General features: G+C 43.8%; 2 protein-coding genes across 2 annotated transcripts in view; one reads left to right on the top strand and one right to left on the bottom strand.

Annotated features, from left to right (window-relative positions):
• PARN (poly(A)-specific ribonuclease) overlaps positions 1-22,219 on the bottom strand; it is a 578,557-nt gene that overhangs the window by 334,766 nt on the left and 221,572 nt on the right. The window lies entirely within an intron of this gene.
• MRTFB (myocardin related transcription factor B) overlaps positions 1-22,219 on the top strand; it is a 386,264-nt gene that overhangs the window by 188,655 nt on the left and 175,390 nt on the right. The window lies entirely within an intron of this gene.

Below are 22,219 nucleotides of genomic sequence, written 5' to 3' on the forward strand. Positions count from 1 at the left end.
ATAACGTCCAGTCCTCACTGTGTACTCAGGCAAGAAACAAGATACGCGTACACTTTTTGAACGCCCATGTGTTGGGTTTGATGGAGTCACAGATCATTCCTGTGGGAAATCTGTTGATGTCGGCCCTGCAGAGGGCAGCTCCACGGTGTCCTCCCGCTGGTGGCACGTGTAAAGGAGGGCAGGGCATCCAACACTCGGACACAGTGCTGGCCCTGTCCAGCCCAAAGCTGAAGTCCCACGGTAATGAGTTTTCATGCAGTTTGTCGTTCAGAATTGAAAGCGTTTCCCATCAGAGACGCAAAGGTAGGCCTTTGAGAGCTTTGATGCTCTTTCTCACTTGTAGCTGGGTAGACAGCTAAGGGCACAGAAGGCGGGCGACTTGCCCGAAATCACAAAGGACACAACACCTCTGAGACCAAGCTTCGGAGACCCCAGAACTCAGACCACACGTCTGTTCAGGCGGCCATAACAAAATATCTCAGATTGGAAAACTAGTAAATGTATCTGTCACAGTTCTAGAGGCTGGAATGTCCAAGCAGATTCAGTATCTGGTGAGGATCCAACCTCTGCTTCCAAGAGGGCACCCTCTTGCTGTACCCTCCCTGGATGATTGCCATCTTCACATGGCAGGAGGAACAGAAGGGCCAAATCGGTCCCCTTGACCCTTTTAAGAGGACTGTGTCCTCCGACCTAACTGCTTCTCCAAAGCCCACCTCATGTTATTGCAGTGGGGATTAAGTCTCAACATGAATTTTGGAGACAGACCAACACTGAAGCCATAGCAACATTCCTACAGGTGATGCAGGACACAGAACAGTCACTGTCCAGATACTTGGCAAATACAATTGATTATAGCTGAATGAACTCAGGTCAGTCATGAGGTTCACACACAACTACCTAAATTAGACTTCAGTGTCTCTCAGAACTCTTCAATCTCTCACATTTTATAAAGCAGTTACTCACATATGGTTAGTGCATCCACTGTCTGGCTTTTACTAGGCTAACTCCAGCAAGAAGTTGGGTTCCAAGAATGAGTCATCTTAAATGAACCCAAGAGGGCCGTGCAAAAATGTGTTACTAAACACTGTCTATTTATTTGGGGACTTCTGTAGCTACTTGAGCACACATAACTCAGAAGTGATAGAATGTTTTAAAAATATCTAACAGCCAGGCACAGTGGTGCACACCTGTAATCCCAGTGGCTCCAGAGAGGCTGAGGCAGGATTGCCAAGTTCAAAGCCAGCCTCAGCAACTTAGCAAAGCCCTAAGCAACTTGGTGAGGCCCTGTCTCAAAATAAAAAATAAATTAAAAGGGCTGGGGATGTGGCTCAGGGGTTAATTGCCCCTGGGTTCAATCCCTGGTCCTCCAAAATAAAAATAACAAAGTTGAGAATACACAAACTGTGACCCAGCAATTCAAATTTTTTGTAAGAGACTTGAGAATGTACACAGGAAATCATGTGCAAGAATGAACACTAAAGCATCCTTTACAATGCAAAAATTGTAAACAACCCCTGTGCCATTCAATTGGAGAACCATTAAACAGTAATTTATGGGCTACAAAATTCCACCATTACAACCATATAGTATTTCTATATGGTAGTAATGAATAAGCCATGGACAAAACAATTTATTCTAACAAATCAAAAAGAATAAAATGCTTCGGAATGAAGCTAACAAGAAAATTTTAGATTTAGACTGTGAAAACTGTAACGTGTTATTTAAAGACATAAGTGGAAAGACATACCATGTCCATAGAGAAAATACTGTAAGACAGCAATATTCCCCCATACTGATTAAACACACTTCCTATCAAAAGCCTGACTAGTTTCTTTCTTAAAATGGACATATTAATCCTAAAATTCATAGGAAATTTCAGAGACCTAGAATAGCCAAAATAGTCTCAAAAAAAAGAACAAAGTTGGTGGACTTAAGTGTAACAACTGAAGCACAAGCCATAAAAAAATAAAAATAAATTGGACATGAAGGTTAAAACCTCAATACTTCAAAAAACACCATCCAGAAAAATGCAATCAATGCAATTTATGAAATAGGAGAAAAAATGCAAATCACATCTAACAGAGGATTTGACCTAATGGTCTATAAATGCACAAAGACGCTTTATATCAAAAAATCAAATTCATGTGATATTCCACTTTCCAGTCAATAGAAAGGTTATCACAAGGATAGACAATGAGTATTTGCAAGGATGTGGAGAAACTAACCAACACACACACTGCTAGTGGGAATGTGAAATGATGTGACCATTGTGGAAAACTGCAGTGTCTGAAGAGTTAAACAGAGTTGACACATGACTGGGTGTATCAGTCGCAGGTTCTGTAGGGGAACAGAATCAACAGGAAGCATGATCATAAAGAGGGATTTATTAGATTGGCTCATACGACCAGAAGCTGGAGAGTCCACATGGCCATCTGCAGCTGGAGAGCCAGAGGAACCAGTCCAAGATGCAGAAGCCCTGAACAAGAAGGATCAGCAGTGCTACCCTCATCCCAGACCAAGGCTTCTGGAAACTCCCTAGAGAATCAGTGGCAGAGTCCGCTTTGGAAGAGGGAAGAAGGGAGAGTCCAATATGCTCAGAGGATGGAAGCAGCAACCAAGAACCCGTTCAAGAGCCGGGCTGCATCTCATCTGCTTCCTTGTTCTTCCAGCTTCTAGTCCATCCTGTTGGCGGTGCTGCCCACGCCCAGGGAGGGGCTCCACTTCAGTTCCTATCCCACGTGTCAATCACTCCTAGACACGCCCTCAGGACACACCCAGAGCCTCTCAATCATGGGCAGCTCTTAATCCAATCAAGTTGACAATTCAAATTAACCATGACACACTCCTGGGTGCACACCCAAGAGAATTAAAAAAACATCCTCATGAAAACTCAAACGGTCACTGCAGCATTTTCCATAATAACCAAAAAGTAGACACAACCCAAATGTATGTCAACACGAAAATCGTATATCCATTTGTGACACTGTGGCTTGTCTAGAGGCTGACAGACTGGTGTCTCCTGACTCAGCACTGATGGGAACAGCAGCAAATCTTGGATACATCCTGAAGGTCACTGAAAGCATTCAAGTTTTAACCTTATTGGACAATTTTAAAACAACTGTCTGAAATATGGTCAAATATCTATAGAAGCAAATAGAGAACTAAAGGAAATCAAGAAAATGGTGTGTGGACAAAATGAAAAATAAACAGATTTTTAAGAAAGAACCCAATTCTGGAGCGAAAAGATGCAACAATTGAACTGACAGTTTTAATACAGGAGTTTAATAGACTCAAGCTGAAGGAAGAGTCAGTGAATTGGAAGACAGGTCTCGGAAAATACTTAATACAAAAATATTGAAGAAAAATGAACAGAGACTCAGGAACTTAAAGAAACACCATCAAACCAACTAATATAAACATTACAGGAGTACCAGAAGGAGAGACGTTCAGGGTTTCTTGTTGCGGTTTTTTTTTTGTTTGTTTGTTTTTAAGAAATAACCAAAACCATCCAAAAACTTCAGGCAAGATGTAGATATACAAATTCAAGAGCTCTACAAGCTCTAAAGAGAGCAAATTCAAAGACAGCTACACGAAGACATATTAGAATCAAGCTGCCTAAACAGAAAATCTTGAAAGCTGGAAGGAAAAAAAAAAAATGATTCATCGCATACGAGGGATCCTTAATGAGATTAGATTTTTCAGCAGAAATGTCGCAGTCCCAGGGCTGGGAGGGTAATTCAGTGGCATGGTGCATGCTTACCATGCTTACACTCATGTGTTCAATTTCCAGCACCAAAAACAAAAACCAAATTTGCAGCCAGAAAGCCGTGAGAAGATATGCTAATTTAAAGTGCCAAAATAAAAAAACAATTTTCACAGCTGGCAACGTGTCCTTCAGAAATAAGGGAAGCCGGGTGTAGTGGCACATCCTTGGGTTTAATCCCCAACACCATAAAAATAGAATGAGACAGTCCCAGACAAAGGCAAAGGACTTCTTTACCACTAGACCTGCCCTTCAAGAATGCTGAAGGGCATTCTTCAAGCATCAATAGCTCATAGCCACGTGGAAATTTAAATTTTGTGGTAAAGGCGAGTACATGGATACATGGAATTTTGTTTCTTAACTCACATTTTTAACAGGATTTAAAAGACAAAAGCATAAAATAGTTATGAATTTATATGAACAATTTGCATAAGAAAATTAGTGACATCAGTTATAAAGTGGGGAGACTGTAAAGGAATTTCTATGCAAGTAAAAAGTTAAATACAATATTATAACCTTAGGATGTTATATGGAATATCCATGGCAACCACTATAGAAAATAGTAATTAATGTGCTATAGAACATGTCTATAGAATATTCACAGAAAGAAATTAGAAGCAAATCAAAACATGTCAAAAAATACTATCGAAACACAAAGAAGAGCAGTAAGGGAGGAAAAGAGTTTTTTTTTTTTTTTTTTTTTAAAGGTATAAGGCATACGGAAAATAAAATGAAAATAGAAAATTCTTTCCTATCAGTAATTATTGTAAATGTAAATGGATTAAATGCCTCCAAAGACATATTCAGAATGCATAAAAATAAAAATTAGGATGCTTAATATCTCTGATCACTAGTAAAATGCTAATCAAAAGTCACAATAAGGTTCTACCTCATACCCATTAGAATGGTTATTTAAAATATATATAGAGAGAGAGAGAATAAGAACCAAACCGTTAGTGAACATTTGGAAAAAATAGAACACTTGTGCGTTGCTGGTGGGAATGTAAAATAGTACAGTTACTAAGGAAACACATATGGTTGTTCCTCATAAAATTAAAAATAGAATTACCCTATGACCCCAATTCCATTTTTAATCATATGATACACCCTTAGTAATTAAAATCAGGGCCTCAAAAACATTTGTACACAATGTTCATAGCAGAAATTTTCACAACCACCAAAAGATAGAAGCAACTTGAGTGTCCACTAATGAATAATTTTTAATGTAATATTTTAAATTTTAAAAAACATTCTATGCATTATGATGGACTATTACTCAGCCTTAAAAGAGGAAATTCTGATGTATGCTACAACATGGATGAAAGTTTGTGCTGGATGAAAGTTTGTGCTAAATGAAATAAGCAGCCTGTCACATACAAAAAAAAAATACTGTATGAATCTACTTATATGGGATTGCTAAAGTATTCAAAAGTCATAGAAATGAAGTAGACTGGTGGTTTCTAGGGTCAAGGAGGGGGAAATAGGGAGTTATTGTTTAATGAATACAGTGTTTGATTTTGCAAGGTAAAATGTTCTGGAGAGGCATAGTGGTGATAGCTTCACAACAATATGAATGTACTTAACACCACTGAAACCATACATCTAAAAATCATTAAGATAGTAAATTTATATGTCACATGGTATTTTACCACAGTAAAAAAATTTGGAAAAAAAAAAAAAAAACAGCCAGAGGGAAAACAATGCATTACATATAATGGAGCAAAGATAAGGATGACAGCAGATGGCAGATTGGCAGATTTTTTGTTGGAAAAATGCAAGCTAGAAGGCAGTGGAATACCATCTTTACCCAAAGACAGCTTTCTTACTGTCCACCTGGAGTTCTATGCTTGGCAAAAATACCTTTCAAAAGTGAAAGCAAAAAAAAAAAAAAAAAAAAGAGGCAAGACTTTCTAAGGCACGCAAATGCTAAAACAATTCATCATTCACATTTCTTGTTATAAGAATCTACTAAAGAAAGTCCTTCAGAGAAGTAAAATGGCATCAGGTGTCTGTATCTACACAAAGAAATTTAAAAAATGGTAACTATATAGGGTTCTTAGTGCTTAAATCTCAAAAAATAACAGTTGTGAGGTATTTATAACATGTAAAACATGTGAGAATGAGAGCTTATAGGTGGGGGAATGGGAGCAGGCTGAAGTTTGTACACCAGTTTGGAAAGACTTACAGACAACTGTAGTAAGTGACAGGTTATATAATAAATCCTATTGCAAGCATTAAATTAACAAAACAGTCATAGCTAGTGAGCCAAGCAGCAGGCTCAAATAAAATCTCAAATGCAAAGGTGGTAGAAAAGGAGAGAAGGGAACAAAAAGGGAAATATGGAAAATAGGGAGATGATAAATTTAAACCTAACTATACTGATAGTTTCACTAAATGTAAATGGTATAAATAACCCAATTAATACGCTAAGACTTTCAAAATGCACACATGCATGTGCACACGCACACACACACATTCAGAACACCCAACTCTATGTTGCCTACAAAAACACACTTCAAATATAAATACAGATGTAAGTTAAAAGTAAAAATACCTGAGGGCCTGGGGAGAGCTCAGTGGTAGATGACTTACCTAGCATGCCCAAAACCCCAACTTTGACCTCCAGCACCACAAAAATTAAACAGGTAGAAAAAGGTATACAATGTTAACACTAATCCATTGGTGGAATATTTATGTCAGACAAAATTTGAGATTTCAGAGCAAAGAATACTATCAGGGTGTAGATGATAAATGTATTGCTATGAAATGACCAAAACAAAAGAATATTAAATGTTTATGCACCTCACAATTCAAACATGAAGGAAAAAAAAAATCATAGAATGTCAAAGAGAAAAATCTATAATTACAGTCAAAAGATTTCAATACCTTTTCTGAGTCATTGGCAGAAATCAAGAAGGAAAAAAAAAAAAAACATGAAGGATAAAAAGAAAATCCACAATACTAGCAACCAATTGGACCTGACATTTACAGGACACATTCCTCAACAGAGCATGCATTTGTTTCAAAGGCACATGAAGCATTTATCAAGGAGATATCTCCTGGGCCATAAAACAAGTCTCAATACACTTGAAAGTATTTAAAGAAATCACACGAAATACGTTCTCTAACCACAGTGAAATTAGAGTAGGAAATTATATTAAGAAAAAGATGATAAAAGAAAGATTCCTGGGAAATCCCTACATATTTCAAAAATAAATAGAACCCATGGTTCAAGGAAAAAGCAAGGAGTATTTTGGGGCTGGAGTTGTGGCTCAGTGGTAAAGCGCTGGCCTGGCACGTGTGAGGCCCTGGGTTCGATACACAGCACTGCATATAAATAAAGGATCCATTGACAGCTAAAAGTATTTTTTTAAAACATTTCTTAAAGTATCTTGAACTGAATGGAAATAAAAAACAGTATCAAAAAAAAAAAAAAAAGTATCAAAAGGTGTGATGTGTTACCAAGGTAGCAGGAGAGAGGAACAGAAATAACCACCAGTGCAGAAACCACTGGAACAGAAGAAACAGAGGAGAGTCCCGGGGATGCAAAGCAGTTTCCTGTAGAAGATCAGATTGACCAACTTCTACCACAGAAGCCATGAAGAGAAAGTGAGGACAGTTGCCAGCGGCAGGCCAGGTGGCATCACCAGATTCACTGAAACGCAGTGGATAACGGGGCCAGAGAGTTTTCTTGGGAAATGTCAATCAATTCATCAACTTAGATGAAACAAGAAATGTCCCTGGAAGATAAAACCAGGGAAGCTCACTTTTTCTAGTTTGTTAAAGGAGGAAACAGCATTGATTTAGGCCCCTTATTTTCTAATATAACCACTGAGTGCTAGAAATTCCCTTCTACTGCCTGAGCAGCACATCACATCTTTTGATACTGTTTTTATTTTTATTCACTTCAAAATATTTTCTCTTTTGACTTATTCTTTGATTCACATACTGACTAGCACAGTAAACATTAAATGACGTTAAAAGTGAGAAGTCTTTTTCACGAGGAAAAACCCATGATTGGATGACTTTCCTGGCAAACGCTATCAACATTTTGAAAGAAACATTAGCCCTCCACAAACTCAGAAAAATTGAAAAGGAAGGAATGCTTCCTAATTTAGACGAGGATGCCAACATCAAGATAACACACAAAGCAAAGGCATTACTAAAAAAAGTAAATTACTGACCAATTTCCCTCATGTCCACAAAGTTTCTAAACAAATTTTAAAAACAAGTGGTTAGGCATGGTGGTGCCTGCCTTACTCCCAGCGACTTTGGAGGCTGAGGCAGAAGAATCAAGTTTGAGGCCAACCTGACAATTTAAGATTCTGTCTCAAAATACTAAAAGGGATGAAGAGGTAGCTCAGTGGTAGAGCATCTCTGGGTTCAATACCCAGTACTGGAAAAAAAAAAAAAAATTAACAAATTGAATCCAACAATAGAAAGTTTACTACATTCTAACCAACTAGGGTTTACCCACAAGAATGAAGGGTTGGTTTAACATTTGGGGGGAAACACACACACACACACACACACACACACACAAAATATAATTCTTCATATTAACAAGTTAAAATGTTTAAAATCACAAGTGATAGACATAAAAAGCATTTTCAAAAAAAATTATTTCCCAACTTCAAAAAAATCCACTACAAAAATAGGAAGAGGAGGAAACTTCCCAACATCATCAAGGGCACTTCTAGCAAACCGCTGCCAACATCCCATTCCACAGGGAGACACCAAATGCTTCCTCCCTCGGGTCAGAAACGGGACAAGAGCGTGCCCTCAGCACTTCTCCTCAACAGGGTCCTGGAGGAGCTCGTCAGCAGAGGGAGAGAACGGAACGAAAGGCATCCGCACGGGCGAAGAGGACAGACGAGTTCACAGATCCCGGATTTCCTAGGCAGAAGTCCAAAGAATGTACCAGAACACTAATGGAGTTCAGCAAGACTGCAGAATCCTGGGTCAATGCTATACGAGATGGAAAGTGACAACCCCAAACAGGGTGGCCTGGGAGGATGGAGAGCGGAAGAAGGCAACACTCTGATAACACTGATCCTTTCCGAGAGACAGGACAGTCCCTGGAAGGAAGCAAACATCACCTGGGGACAAGACAAGGCCTGGGAAAGACATCCATCAAGCCTAGTATGGCAGCCTCTGGGAGGAAGCAGAGCACCGGTCCTTCCCCAGATAAATCCCTTCTCAGCGACAGTTCGATGGGGCCCAGAAGGGAAAGAGATAAGCATCAGATGCTGACCCCAGACCCAGACCCTCCATTCTTCCCCAAGTAAAAATATTACCCACTAAAAACAAATTTCAATTTCTCACCAACCCGTTTCCTGAATGTCCAAACTGACACGCTCTGTCAACAACTAAGTCACCTCTCAGTGTGACCTATATAAGCACAGACTCCACCTTTGGTCAGTGGCTCATTTTCCAACAGGAAAGTGGGTCCACCAGATGCATGATTTCATCACTGAATAAAGGCTGTGCTGGTCTGTGAAGTTTGCGCCCAGCTCAGTCATTTTGTGCAAACAAACAAAAAACAAAAAATATCTGTCGTGCTGGGCGCAGTGGTTTAATCCCAGGGGCTCAGGAGGCTGAGGCAGGAGGATCACGGGTTCAAAGCCAGCCTCAGCAAAATCAAGGCACTAAGCAACTCAGTGAGATCCTGTCTCTAAATAAAATACAAAAAAAAAAAAAAAAATAGGGCTGGGTATGTGGCTCAGTGGTTGAGTTCAATCCCGAGTACCAAAAAAAAGTCATATTTCTATTCACTAGCAGTGAATAATCAGGATTTTTAAAGTAGCATAATTTACAATAGCACCAAAAATGTGAAATAGGGCAGAGGGTATGTGTAGCTCAGCAGGTAAGCTTAGCCTGAGCAGGGGACCAGGGCTCAATCCCCAACACCACACACACTCACAAAATATATAAGAATAACTCAGGCAAACATAGGGAAGATAGGTACACTGGACGCTACAGAATACTGCTAAGAGGAATTAAAAGACCCAACTCAAGAACAGCATGTCCATGGATTGGAAGACAATATGCTTAATATGTCAGTTCTTCCCAAATGAATCTACAGATTTCTAAAAATTCCATCCATATCCCAGTAGGCTCTTTGTAGAAATCATTAGTATATTCTACTGTATGGAAGTCCTAAGGAACTTAGGACAAGGTTGAAGACCAACACTACTCAATTTCAAGACTCTATGCAGTCAGTGAAGATAGATAAATAGGCCTATGGAACAAAAGTCTGAAAGAGACCCACAGGTATGTACGACCAATTTTCCACAAAGGTGCAAAGACAATCCAGTGGAGAAAACATGATATTTTCTTTTTTTTTTTTTTTCTTTTTTTTTTTTTTTTTTTGCAGTGCTGGGGATTGAACCCAGGGCTTTGTGCTTGCAAGGCAAGCACCCTACCAACTGAGCTATCTCTCCAGCCCTGAAAATATGGTATTTTCAACAAAGAATGAAATAAATGGATTTCTATACATCAAAAAAGAGTTGAGATTCAATTTGGTACTCAAATCTTCATATAAAAAACTGACTCTGAATGGATCATAAACCTAATATAAAATCTAAAACAGACTTCTAGAGGAAAACACCTTTGTGACTTTGAGTTACACGAAGATTTTCTAGATATTACAAAAAACAATGATCCATAAAAGAACAAATCAACAGACTGGATTTTATCAAAATGTTAAACTGCTTTTCAAAGGACACAGTTGAGAGACAAAGGAGCAGAAACTGAGAGGTGAATATTTATAAATCACAACTGATAAAAGGATGCATATTTAAGATAGATCTAGAATTCTTGAAATTTAATAGAACAACCTCCTAAAATGCATAAGGGCTTTGAAGAGACTTCAAAGAGGATGAGAAAATACACACATGAAAACACTGAGTTATCAGAGAAGGTAAAATTAACACAATGAAATACCACCCTGTGCTTGTAAGACAGAAAGCGAAGAGACTGGCCGGGCATGGACCAGGTCGCAGAGGAGCTGGACAGCCCTCCGCCAAAGGCAGGAATGTACAATGGTACAACCACCTGGGAGGAGTGTGTGTTACCTACAAAGCCACACCTGTAACACAGGGATGCCACGCCCACCTGTCCACCTGAGGGCAAGGAAACATGCATATGTCCAATGTTCGCGCATACAAATAAAACTGCCATGGCGTGCAATAGCCAGACCCAGGGAACAGCTTACACAGCCAGGCCACTCAGCACCAGCAAGAGACAGGTCCCGAGCACCTGACAATAGATGGGCCTCGAAATACTAATGCTAGATGCAGAGCACCAGGAAGAGGAGGAATCCGCTGCTGGATTCCACATATATAAACCCTCAGTTGTGCAAAACAGACTCACAGCAACAGAAGGCAGATGGTGGCAGGTCATGGGGGGCAGGCAAGGAAAGGATTTCAAAAGCAGTGGAAGAGCTCGGGAGGCTGAGGCAGGAGGATCACGAGTTCAAAGCCAGCCTCAGCAACTCAGCAAGGCCGGGTCTCTAAATAAAATATTAAAAAGGGACTGGGATGCAGTTCAATGGTTAAGCGCCCCTGGGTTCAATCCCCAGTACCAAACCAAACAAAAGCTGTCAAAGAAGATGCAAAAATATCAAAAACCACCCCGATTTCTCCAGCTGCTTCTACCCAGATGGAATTAGTGGGGTTTGTTTGAGACAAGGTGAAGTCTGGCTGTAAGTATGTGCAAATATTTTCCTCGTGTTATTTTTAAGGAGCACCGATACACTATGGGACTGGCAACACTAAACACCCAAGAAAAATCATTCCAGAGCAGGCAGCTGAGTGTCCAGCAAGCTGTGGAGACCGTCCCAGGAGGACACAACCACCGCTCCTCAAGAGCCACGAGAGGCAGCAGGAAACACTGCTGATGAGCTCTTGGTCACAGTTCCAAGTGCTCCAATGCATCCGTATGGCAGGAGGAAAAGGGAAAAGTCGCATTTTCTGCTCTGCATTTTTGCACCCAGGTTTTACCTGTACATCTGTTTTACACTGAAGCAAAGCCACAAGGGGAAAATGCAAAATATGTATTCATATGTAGTGTGTTTTATGTGATATGCTTATCATATTTATATATAATATAGTCACGTGTACATACATGCACATATGTGTTGGGCTCTAAGTAAACTAATCAGCACATTTTGTTTTCATTTCCTTCCACCCATTTATCTTTTCAGATTGCCAAGAACAGCCCTGGGAATAATCACCTCCCACACCAAGAGCTGGGGAGATGATAATTGGTGTCTGATGACAGGAGATGACATTTTTAAATAGTCACTTAAAATTTCAGCACATATATTCCATCCTTAATTGTGTCTATACTGCTTTGACTCCCAGATTTAAAAAGGCAGGGGTGGGATGAGCAGGTATATGGAAAATGTCCCAATAACAAGAATAAATTCACCAACATTTTATATCGGCTTTTAAAAAAATGCAAACCAGATCTTGCAACCTGGAAGATCAAGTGTCATTTATGTAACAATGATCTTAAAATACAAGGTCTGGAAAAAGGTCTCTATCCATCTACCTACCTATCCATCAGAATAACTTCCTGGATAATATAAGTTTTGAGATTTTGAAATATTACATAATATTATTAAAGCTAAAGGAAAATAAATGATTCTTTCCTGGAAGAAAAACACACCGTCATGTGAGATGCTCATAGCAATTTATAGGAAGTGTCAATATAGATGAAGGAACCCATTTTTAATATTTGTATATTGCTATAAGCTCATAATACTGAAAAGAACCAAAGGAATTTGTATGGCTTAATACCAATACACTAAGATTCATAACCATGTCTCAGCCTGTTGGGAAGCCCCAGCCAGATTGTCACACAAATGTGGGGCTGATGATTTCTGCCTCCACCACCAGCAAGCCAAAAATGAGACTCAAGCCAGATCAAACATGCCTCTCCCTAACCCAGAGGGACTGACAGCCAGCTCGCTCACCAGTCAGCAATAGTTACAGAACAGTTGCTCAAGGCTGGTAAACCATGACAGAGGAGTTACCTCAGAAAGCAATGGCCCGGCACCTGAGCTCAGGATCTCTCCACACAGGTGATGGAGACGTGCAGAAATAGCCGCTGCAATAAAGACACATCAGAGGCAACCTAGTAGCCAGCAATAGGGGAATGATCCAGTCACCTAATGGATCAGAACACAGCAGAGGAGGAATGAACTACAGCCAGGGAATGCCTGGCTTTCCAACGCTTTGTGAAATAAAAATGACTTGTTAAAAATACGTGCAGTACAATACCATTGGTGGGAAGAGCAATCCCATTTCTATAGATACACATCCACACAAAAGCAGAAACAAAAGATATGCAACTACACAAAATAAACTCATAATAGTTTCATTTTGGAGGGGGAAGGAGGAGGGAAAGAGCTGAGAGGGAGAGAGTCCCTGCTACATGCAGGAATAATAAAATACCATTTTATTCTGTTACTGTCTACTGCTTATATACAGCAACCCGTTGCTAACACAGCTTGCTAATGCTGTACCTCAGGTAATCTGGTTGACCTTTCCAGAGCTTATCTGGGAAGAAGACAAAAAAGAAAAGGGGGAAAAAAAAAAAAAAAGGTCATTCTTATTCTGCATAGCTTCCAACTCAACCTTGTTCTGATATGACCCAATTTAAACATTCTTGCCAAGGTGACAGTTTCAAGGACTGGCTGGAGGTAGGGGCCCCAGGACACCCTGCACAGCTGCCATTTCTCTGCAGAAAATGGACTTTTTTGTCTCTTTTTGCGTATGGTCGCTGTTACTTGCTAAGGGTGTTGAGCTGATGGCCATCGCCTCTTTCCAGGCTGGGAACTCTCTGGCTACACAGGCAGCCGTCTGGATGCGCTATGCAGATGCCGGCACGGTACCACACACTGCAGGCATCTTTGCCTAGACAGAGCACCAAAAGGAACCGATTTTCCTTCACTGGGCATGGGGGGAAGGGGTAAAAATCACAGGAAACCCACATAATGCAATTCCAAAGAAATGGACTTCAAATCAAAGGCAAAAACAACCAAAGACTCAGCACCAGGAGCAGACAATTGGGAAATGAGATATTCATGAAGAGGAAGACAGTATTAAGTCACTGATTGCCCCCAAATTCACCTGCAGATTCAACACCATCCCAGCCAAGATTCCAGCAGGCATTTCATTCACGCTGACAAGTTGATTCGAAAACATGGAAATGCAGAAAGTGTAGAATAGACAAAACGATTTTGCAAAGGAAGAATAAAGTTGGAAGATTTCTAATACTTGATTTGGGTACTCAGGTAAAGATACAATAATCAAGACTGTAATTGGCATAAAAGGTGGACCTTCAGAACAACAGAAAGGGATACCAAGTCCAGAAACAGACCACACGGTCAACTGAATGTTAACAAAGGTATCAAAGCAATTCAGTGGGAAGAGGACAGTCATTTCAACAAATGGAGCTGGAGCCAGTAGACATGCATATGGAGGGAAAAAATGACCATCAAGTCTTAGCTCACGCCACACACAAAGATCAACTCAGAATGGATCAGCGATCTAAGGGTAAAAGCTACAATAAAAATTCTAGAGAAAAAATTCTGGGAGGAAAACTTTGCAACCTTGATGAACAAGCACCAAGCATGCAGCATTAAAAAAATACAAATTAAAAAGCTAGGACTGTAGGTCAGTGGTAGAGTGCTTGCTTAAGATGCACAAGGTCCCAGGTCCAATCTCGAGTACAATAACTAGGAATTTATCAAAACTTAAATTTCCTCTGCTTCAAAAGACTACATTAATAAAATTAAAAAAGAAAAAATAAAGCTGGGCACAGTGGCGCACACCTGTACTCCCAGCGGCTCAGGAGCCCGAGGCAGGAGGATCAAGAGTTCAAAGCCGGCCTCAGCAAAAGCACAGTACTGAGCAACTCAGTGAGACCCTGTCCCTCAATAAAAAATAAGAAGGGCTGGGGATGTGGCTCCATGGCTAAGCATCCCTGGGTTCAATCCCCGGTACCAAAAAAAAAGGGAACACAAGCCACAGACTGGCAGAAAATACCCATAATGCATACACCTGACAAACTTGTATCTGCAAAGTAAAAGAACACTTGGGATTCAATAGCGAATGACAGACTATAAACATGGGCAAGAGAACTGAGCAGAAACATCACAAAAGACAGAACGGATGGCTGACAAGCACATGAAAAGGTGCTTATCACCACCAGTGCCAGAAAGTGCAGAGGCACCAATGACACCTCCTGCCCCATAGCGGTGGCCGGACTCGGACTGTGGGCCCTGGGATAGTGGGAGGACCACCTGGTAGGACTCTTAGCCAGGGCGGCCTCCCCAGCCCCAGGCCCTGGCTCTCCCCCGCCGACGCCCACTCGCTCCCAAGGTGTGCTCGCCAGCCCCGAATCACCACATTTATCAGGGAAGCCACGTGAAGGGGCCCTGTTCTTCGGCCTCCCCTCAGCTGTGTCTGAGGTCTGAACTGTCTCCTGCTCACAAGGCAGGCCCGCCTCCAGGGGCTGGGATGCTGTGAGTAGCTGACTTTAAGCCTTAATTTAGTGGATTAGTTAAAAGCTGCTGTCGCTACCTCAAGTGACCTCGATCCAAGCCCGTGGGGTCCCCCCACACACACGTCATGAGAAAGTGAAACTGTCTTCAGAGGCTCTGTCAGAGAGCCGTAGCATTACCGGGAGGTCAGACAGGCCAAACCTGGGGGCTGCCCAGACCCACGCATCCATCTGCGTTCAATGAGCTCTGTGGGGGCCACGTGCCCCACCGCCAGACTCTCCAGCAAGCCTCGGGGCTGGACCCCCATGTGACTGAGAAACAGGTGCCACCACGGGGACTGGGGCGGCCCTTGTTGCTCATCCTTGCTCTGTGGAGGGCACAGCACAGGCCCAGGGAGCCAGGACAGAGGCGCTGTCCCTGAAAGGGGCGTCCTGGGGAACACTTGTTTGCAAACAAGTTTTCAAGCAAACCTGACCTGGCCAAACCACTTTAGATGGATTAATATCTCACCGGGATTTGGTGAATCACAAACCACCAGGAGGGAAGTGAGGGAGGAAGGGAAAGGGGCTTGGAGGGATCACGGACCTTCAGGAGGTCCTTTTGGAAACCAGATGGGGATGGGACCGTAGATCAGTAGCAGAGCGCTTGTCTGGAGTATCCCTGGTCCTAGGTTTCATCCGCAGCACCACCCAAATCCCTACTTTGGACGCAGGCACAGGAAAATAACATGCAAGAAAGAGAGAGGAGAAAAAAGGTCACAAGCTATACCTATGGGTTTTCCAAAATAGAAAACTAGTGCCTACCTTTCAACACCAAGGAAAGGTAGGTGCTTATAAATTACCCAGCGGCAATTTGATTATACAAATGAACCAGATCAAAGGTATTCCATGATGTCACCCAGCTTTGCCACCAGATCAATTTTGACACTTTCTCTCTTAAAACACCACGTGCTTCCGCTACCCCGAGATTCCCACCCCAGCGTCTGCAAGCATGAGATGAGGTCACTTTTATTCGGAGTCCTTGACACTCACCTACGGCACCAGCCGGAAGTGCAAGGGAAGCGCTGGCTGGTTTTGTTCTTTCAGTAGGCTGAACAGGGTGGCTTTAGCTTGAGCATGGAGGAGTTCGCTGTAGGTTCATCACTGGGACAGGTGGAGGGTGCCAGCTAAGGGGCAGGGGAGGGGAAGGGCAGGACCACGTGGAAGAGAATCCCACAGGCTGGGTCTTTCGCCATATTTATTGAGAACGTATCTTGCGCAGACACCACTCTGGGAAGAGGGCGTGGGACACGAGGACCTGCCACCCAGGTGTCCATGATCTGTGGCCTCTCAGGGCTTCTTTATAACCTCCACCTGGCACCCGTGTTCTGTAGTTTAGGGCTCATAGAAGGTCACAGGTACTTGCTGGACCTCTGTGAATCCAAGGTGTCCTGCCTGCCCGCCAGGTGCATACGCCCTTTCACGTGACTGATGTCCCTGATCACTCAACCCCCTTTCCCTCAGAAGACAGTGTTGAAAAAATTACCTCTTAAAATCTGATTTTACAGGCTGGGGTTGTGGCTCAGTGGTGAAGCACTTGCCCAGCATGTGTGAGGCACTGGGTTCGATTCTCAGCACTGCATATAAATAAATGAATAAAATAAAGGTCCATCAACAACTAAAAATATACATAAAAGTAATTTTTTAAAAAATCTGAATTTACCCTCCAGTTAGGTCTAGGCTCAGCTGCCCGTGATGGTCCCCTCATTTGCTAATTCCTTTTCACTCTTTATAAGCCCCTCTGGCTTCTGCACCATGATTCCAACAACCCCACGAACAACAACAAAAAGATGAGGACGAGGGAGCCAACGCTGTCATCGACTTCTCGGAAGCAGTGCCCCTTGTGTGGTTTGATCCCGAAACTTTTCTCCAATTTATTGATTTACTTAGTGGTGCTGGAACTTGAACCCCAGTCCTGGGGCATGTTAGGCAAGGGCTCTACCACTGAGATGCACCCCGCCCTTTTCATTTTGCTTTTATGACAGTTTCCCTAAATTGCTGAGGCTGGCATCAAACTTAAGATCCAGCCTCTGCTCCCCGGCTGCTCCGATTCCAGGGCCTTCACATTGGGCTTTTTTAATTAATTTATTTATTTTAATTAAGGAGCTGCTTGGGGATCGGCACTTGGATCTCAAGTACTCCAGGTGGAAATTCTCAGGCTGTGTGTGGAGGGAGAATCCCTCGCCTTTTCTCTCCACGTGCCCAAACACTGATACTTAAAGCCACTTGGGAACACAGAATCCTGGTTATTTTGAAGTTTCCTATTCCTGGTGGACTGGGGACATTCTTCATGTATGTCCCCATGAATCATACGGTGTCGCTGGTACCAGCAAACAGACACATGTAGCAGAATACTCTTGCAGGGGGAAAAAATAAGCCATAGGCAACCCACTGTTAGCTCCCAGAAACAGGTTAAATCCCTTGTGGTGCAACCACTCAGCGGAAAGCCATGCAGCTATTAAAGAGGATAAGGTCACCCACCCGTGCATAGTGATCGCATGAACCACAGTACATATTTCCGTGTGTATGACTTACTCTGTGTGGATATCATGCCACACGTTGAGTAACAGAACTCGTGTTTATTAAGTAGAACTCGTGTTTATTAAATAATACGCGCTTGCATTGATGGTGATTATAACGTGTTACACATTACAAATCATTAGATCAGCACAGCACGCATTAATAATGAAACATCACAAGTGCAGAGCACAGGGAACTCAATCTGTAAGCACGAAAGGACAGTCTGTGAACCTGAATATGCACATACATCGTGGAGCGCGGTGGGACTCAGACCGTGCACGCCAGCACACCAAAGGCGGCTGCACCCCGGAATGTTGCATTCATTCGTCTGGCTGGACCCGAAAAGTGGCGTTGCTAAGAAGATCCCAGGTGCTGCTGCTGGTCCCGGACCGGGGACACCCGAAAGCTCAACAGCGGCTGTCACGGGGAGGAAGGAGTCTGGGGTTTATTTTATAAAATGCACGTACTCATTCACGACATCAGCAGGGCGACATGGTCACCCCGGGGTCGGGCTGATCACGACAACGGCCACCACGCTCCGCCTCCGGGGCCACCTGGCTCCAGAGGCCCGCCCCGCAAGGTCGCGCGCGCTCTGGCGGAGCCGGGATTCGAACCCTGGACTCCGACAGGCGCCCTGCTTGCTCGGTCTTTCAGATTCGCGTCCTGGGCAGCCGGCGCGGACTCCGGGACGCCGCCTCAGCGCAGCCCGGGACCCCCACTCGCCGTGGGGACCCGAGAGCCCGGCGCGCCCGGCGCGCGTCCGCGGAGCTCCGCCCGGCCGGGACCAGGGGCGGGGCCGCGCTCGCGCCGCGCTCGTGCCCGCGGGCGGCTCGCGGGAGCAGCGCCAGGATAGAGGTTCGCGGGGCCGCCATTCTAACGCAGGCGCGGTGGCCAAGTGGTAAGGCGTCGGTCTCGTAAACCGAAGATCACGGGTTCGAACCCCGTCCGTGCCTGCTGCGATCCTTTATCCGGGGGGGAGAATTTTTAGGCGGGAGATCAGCTTCCAGAAGTGTTCATGAGGGACCTCTTCCTCCCAGATTCCGCACTTAATCCTTCCCCTGGACTCCCTAGCGGTGCGATTGTTTTTCTTCAGTTGGCGGACACACTTCTCCCTCCTTTGCACAAGGCAAGTCTGGGTGGTCCGGCCTCAGCAGCGAACTTGGCAGACGGACCCCCTGCCTTCATCCTCTGGGAGAAGGTGCAAAGCTGCGGAAGGGCGGGGCTTACCTGCAGATCCGGGCCCCAGCAAAGGCCCAGCGGGGCCTCATAGCCCGTGGCACTCGGCGGGCTTATGGGCCACTTCACATTTTTCTAAACATTAAAAGCCAATTTTATCCACCCTAATGAAAGAACTGCGGTTGCCTGACATGAAGCCCACACCCAGAGTCAGCTGGTGTCTGTCTGGCCTGCTATTTTTAAAAGGAAATTCACTGTAGGCATTGCATGTGAGAGGACGGAAGCCCTGCCCAGACCTGAAGAAATTCTGACATGAACAAAGAAACCCCTTCCTCAGAGCCTCCATTTGCCCCTCTGTAAAACGGGTATGTGACTGGCGGTGTTGGTGACCAAGCTGCCAGAGAATGGCCACAGGGGCGTCTCCATAAATGGAGCTACCATCACATCCCATCACACAGGTGACACCACGGCGTTGCACAAATGCCTTCGAAGATGTCATGCAATGACCTCAAAATTCAGGATGGGCCTCTTGTGTACCCTGAAAAACAGCTTGACTGAATTAGGGGAAACCTATATCTGTCTGAGATTCCTAATTGGAGGAAGCATTAATGGAGTGCCTAGTGTGTGCTTGGTGGAACTGGACTCTGCATATCTTGATGAACCAGCCAGACCAGAGGAAGCTCTCCTAAGCTGCTAGGGAGGGGCTGGGAAAGGCGACTGAGGGTCAGATTCCCCCTGGACAGCAGTGGTTCTCACTCTGAGCATGTAGCAAGCTTGTTAAAACACAGACTGCAGCCTGGCACCCCCAGATCTTCTGCACTCACTGGCTCTAAGGTGAAGCCTGGTCATTTGCATTTCTAATGAGTTCTGGAATGATGACGAAGTTGCTAAGTTCCCAGGCCACACTTGGAGAACTACTCCTCGCCAAGAGCCACATTCTAAAGCCACATCCTCATCCCAGGAAGGAGCACATGTGTGTGTTCACATATAAATATGCAAGTTAACGCACATAAAAATCATGAGCAGCGTCTCACATTTCAACCTGGGGGTCACTTTGAAATGCAAGTTCAGGCCAAACAAGGTGGTACACGCTTGTTGTCCCAGCCACTCCGGAGGCTAAGGCAGGAGGATTGCCAGTCTGGAACCTTATTGAGACCAGTCTCGAATTTTAAAATAAAAAGAGCTGGGGATGTAGCTCAGTGATAAAGCGCCCCTGGGTGCAATGCTCAATACCACACCCACCCAAGCAGGTTCTGACTCTAGCTCTGGGGGTGCCTGAGATGCTGCATTTCTAAGTGTGCCGGCTGCAGCCAGGGGATGGATAAAAGGAGATACACCAAAATAACAGTCGTTGCCTCATGGCGAGGGAGTAGAACACGGAAGCTGTCGAAAGGATTCCTTCCCTTGTTACCCTGGATGATGTGTGGATTTTCTTCAAGATGACGGTTTTACATGCGTAATTTGTCACCTACAAAGCCTCCCCATCACTACAAGAAGGAGGAGGAGGAAGTCCTTGGATGTGGTAGCGCGCGCTGCAGGAGGATCAAGATTCAGGCCAACTCAGTAACTTAGTGAGGCCGGAAGCAACTTAGGGAGACCCTGTCCCAAAATTTAAAAATAAAATAAAAAGAGCTGGGGATGTGGCTCAGTGGTTAAGCACCCCTGGTACCAAAAAGGAAACGCACACACACAAAGCCTATCAGACGGAATACAGGCAAATTAGAACAATCCAGACTTGAGACATGTAAAAGACTGCTGTTTCCACTGGTGCATCCATTTGTTTTTGTTTTTTGTTTTTCTTGGAAAACAGCCACAAAAGAGCATTTATATTCTTCATGCTCTTCGCCATTAAAAATGCCCCCCAATATTCTTCCCCGCTACAAATGTAAAAGTGCCTCTGCTTCGGGGCAGGTGAGCTGGTATCTGCAAAGCATGCAGCTGTCGCCCACAGCCCACACTATCCACCTCCACCCCTCACTTCTCTGCCTTGGGTGAAGAATGTTTTTTTAGCAAAAGGCAATTTTTATAATGTACTGTGGACACCAGGCATGCAAAGAAAAAAAAATCACACAAAATAACTCAGGGAATAAATCCACATATGGAGAAGTGCTTGCTGTTTGATTTGTTTTTCATTTTTAAACCTGGAAGTAATGCACACATCCCAAAGCTGTCACCTCTGGTTGAAATCTGGGGATGCCATGGAGCTATAAAACCAGTTTGGCAGGTGCTGTAGAATCAGACACTAGTGAGCAAAATCCTGAATTCAAGTTCCGTTTACACTTAGATGGATAAAGCTGATCATGTGACTGAAAAAGCAAGATGTGTTATGTTTATTTAAACCACTTGTGTTCATGAATATATAAAGCCATGTTTGGATTTCTATAACTTGTGTATGAATCTCATGTCTGAAGGTCACCTTGCAGTCGGCTGCCTTTGTTTTGTGAAGACTCACTCCCAGGTCTCTTTTGGATAAGTAAGGAGAAGGTAAAGAAGGCCTCTGATGCTGGGGTGAGGGAGGGAAGAGAGGCAGGTGACACAGAACCTGGTGTGAACCAGGTCATGGGGAGAAGGTAGGTGTGCATAAGGAGCCCCTGGCTTTCTGGGAAAGGAGTTTAATGCTTCCAACCCACCTCCCTGTGAGTTAGGATCAATCCCTGGCAGACATCAACTCGAGTTTTGCTGAGCAAATCACCAGGCTGTGCCTTGAAAAACATTTCCTTTGGTGTCTGAGCGGGAGAGGGAGCCTAGGTTCCCACAGCATCCCGGGTCTGCAGGGTGCACGGCTTGCCCGCAGAGGCTACGCTACAGTCACTTCAACAGCGACACCTTGTGGCGGCATGAAGCAAGAACAGTGCCAGACTGCTTGGGTGGGGCCACACCTCTGCAGAAACCGGGAGTGAACCTCAGACTGGACACCAAACCTCTTTGTACCTTAATTTCTCCCCCTGTAAAATCAGAATGACACACTCATTCGCTTTCTATGTCATTCACTCATGAGGACAATTCTACGATTATATTCATCGGCCAGGGTGGTTTCATAAATAGCCATTCACCTCATGGACCTACAGGTGGACATGAAAAGAGTGACTGATTCTTTGATCTGAAGGGGTGACCATGAATACATCTGAGTAAGAGAAATTGATGTTTTTGGTCTTGTCTCTAAAAAAATGCACTAAAGGAGTCGTGCACGGTGGTGCACGCCTGTAA

The sequence above is a fragment of the Sciurus vulgaris genome (assembly GCF_902686455.1).
Source record: "Sciurus vulgaris genome assembly, chromosome: 18".
In the NCBI taxonomy this organism is placed as follows: domain Eukaryota; kingdom Metazoa; phylum Chordata; class Mammalia; order Rodentia; family Sciuridae; genus Sciurus; species Sciurus vulgaris.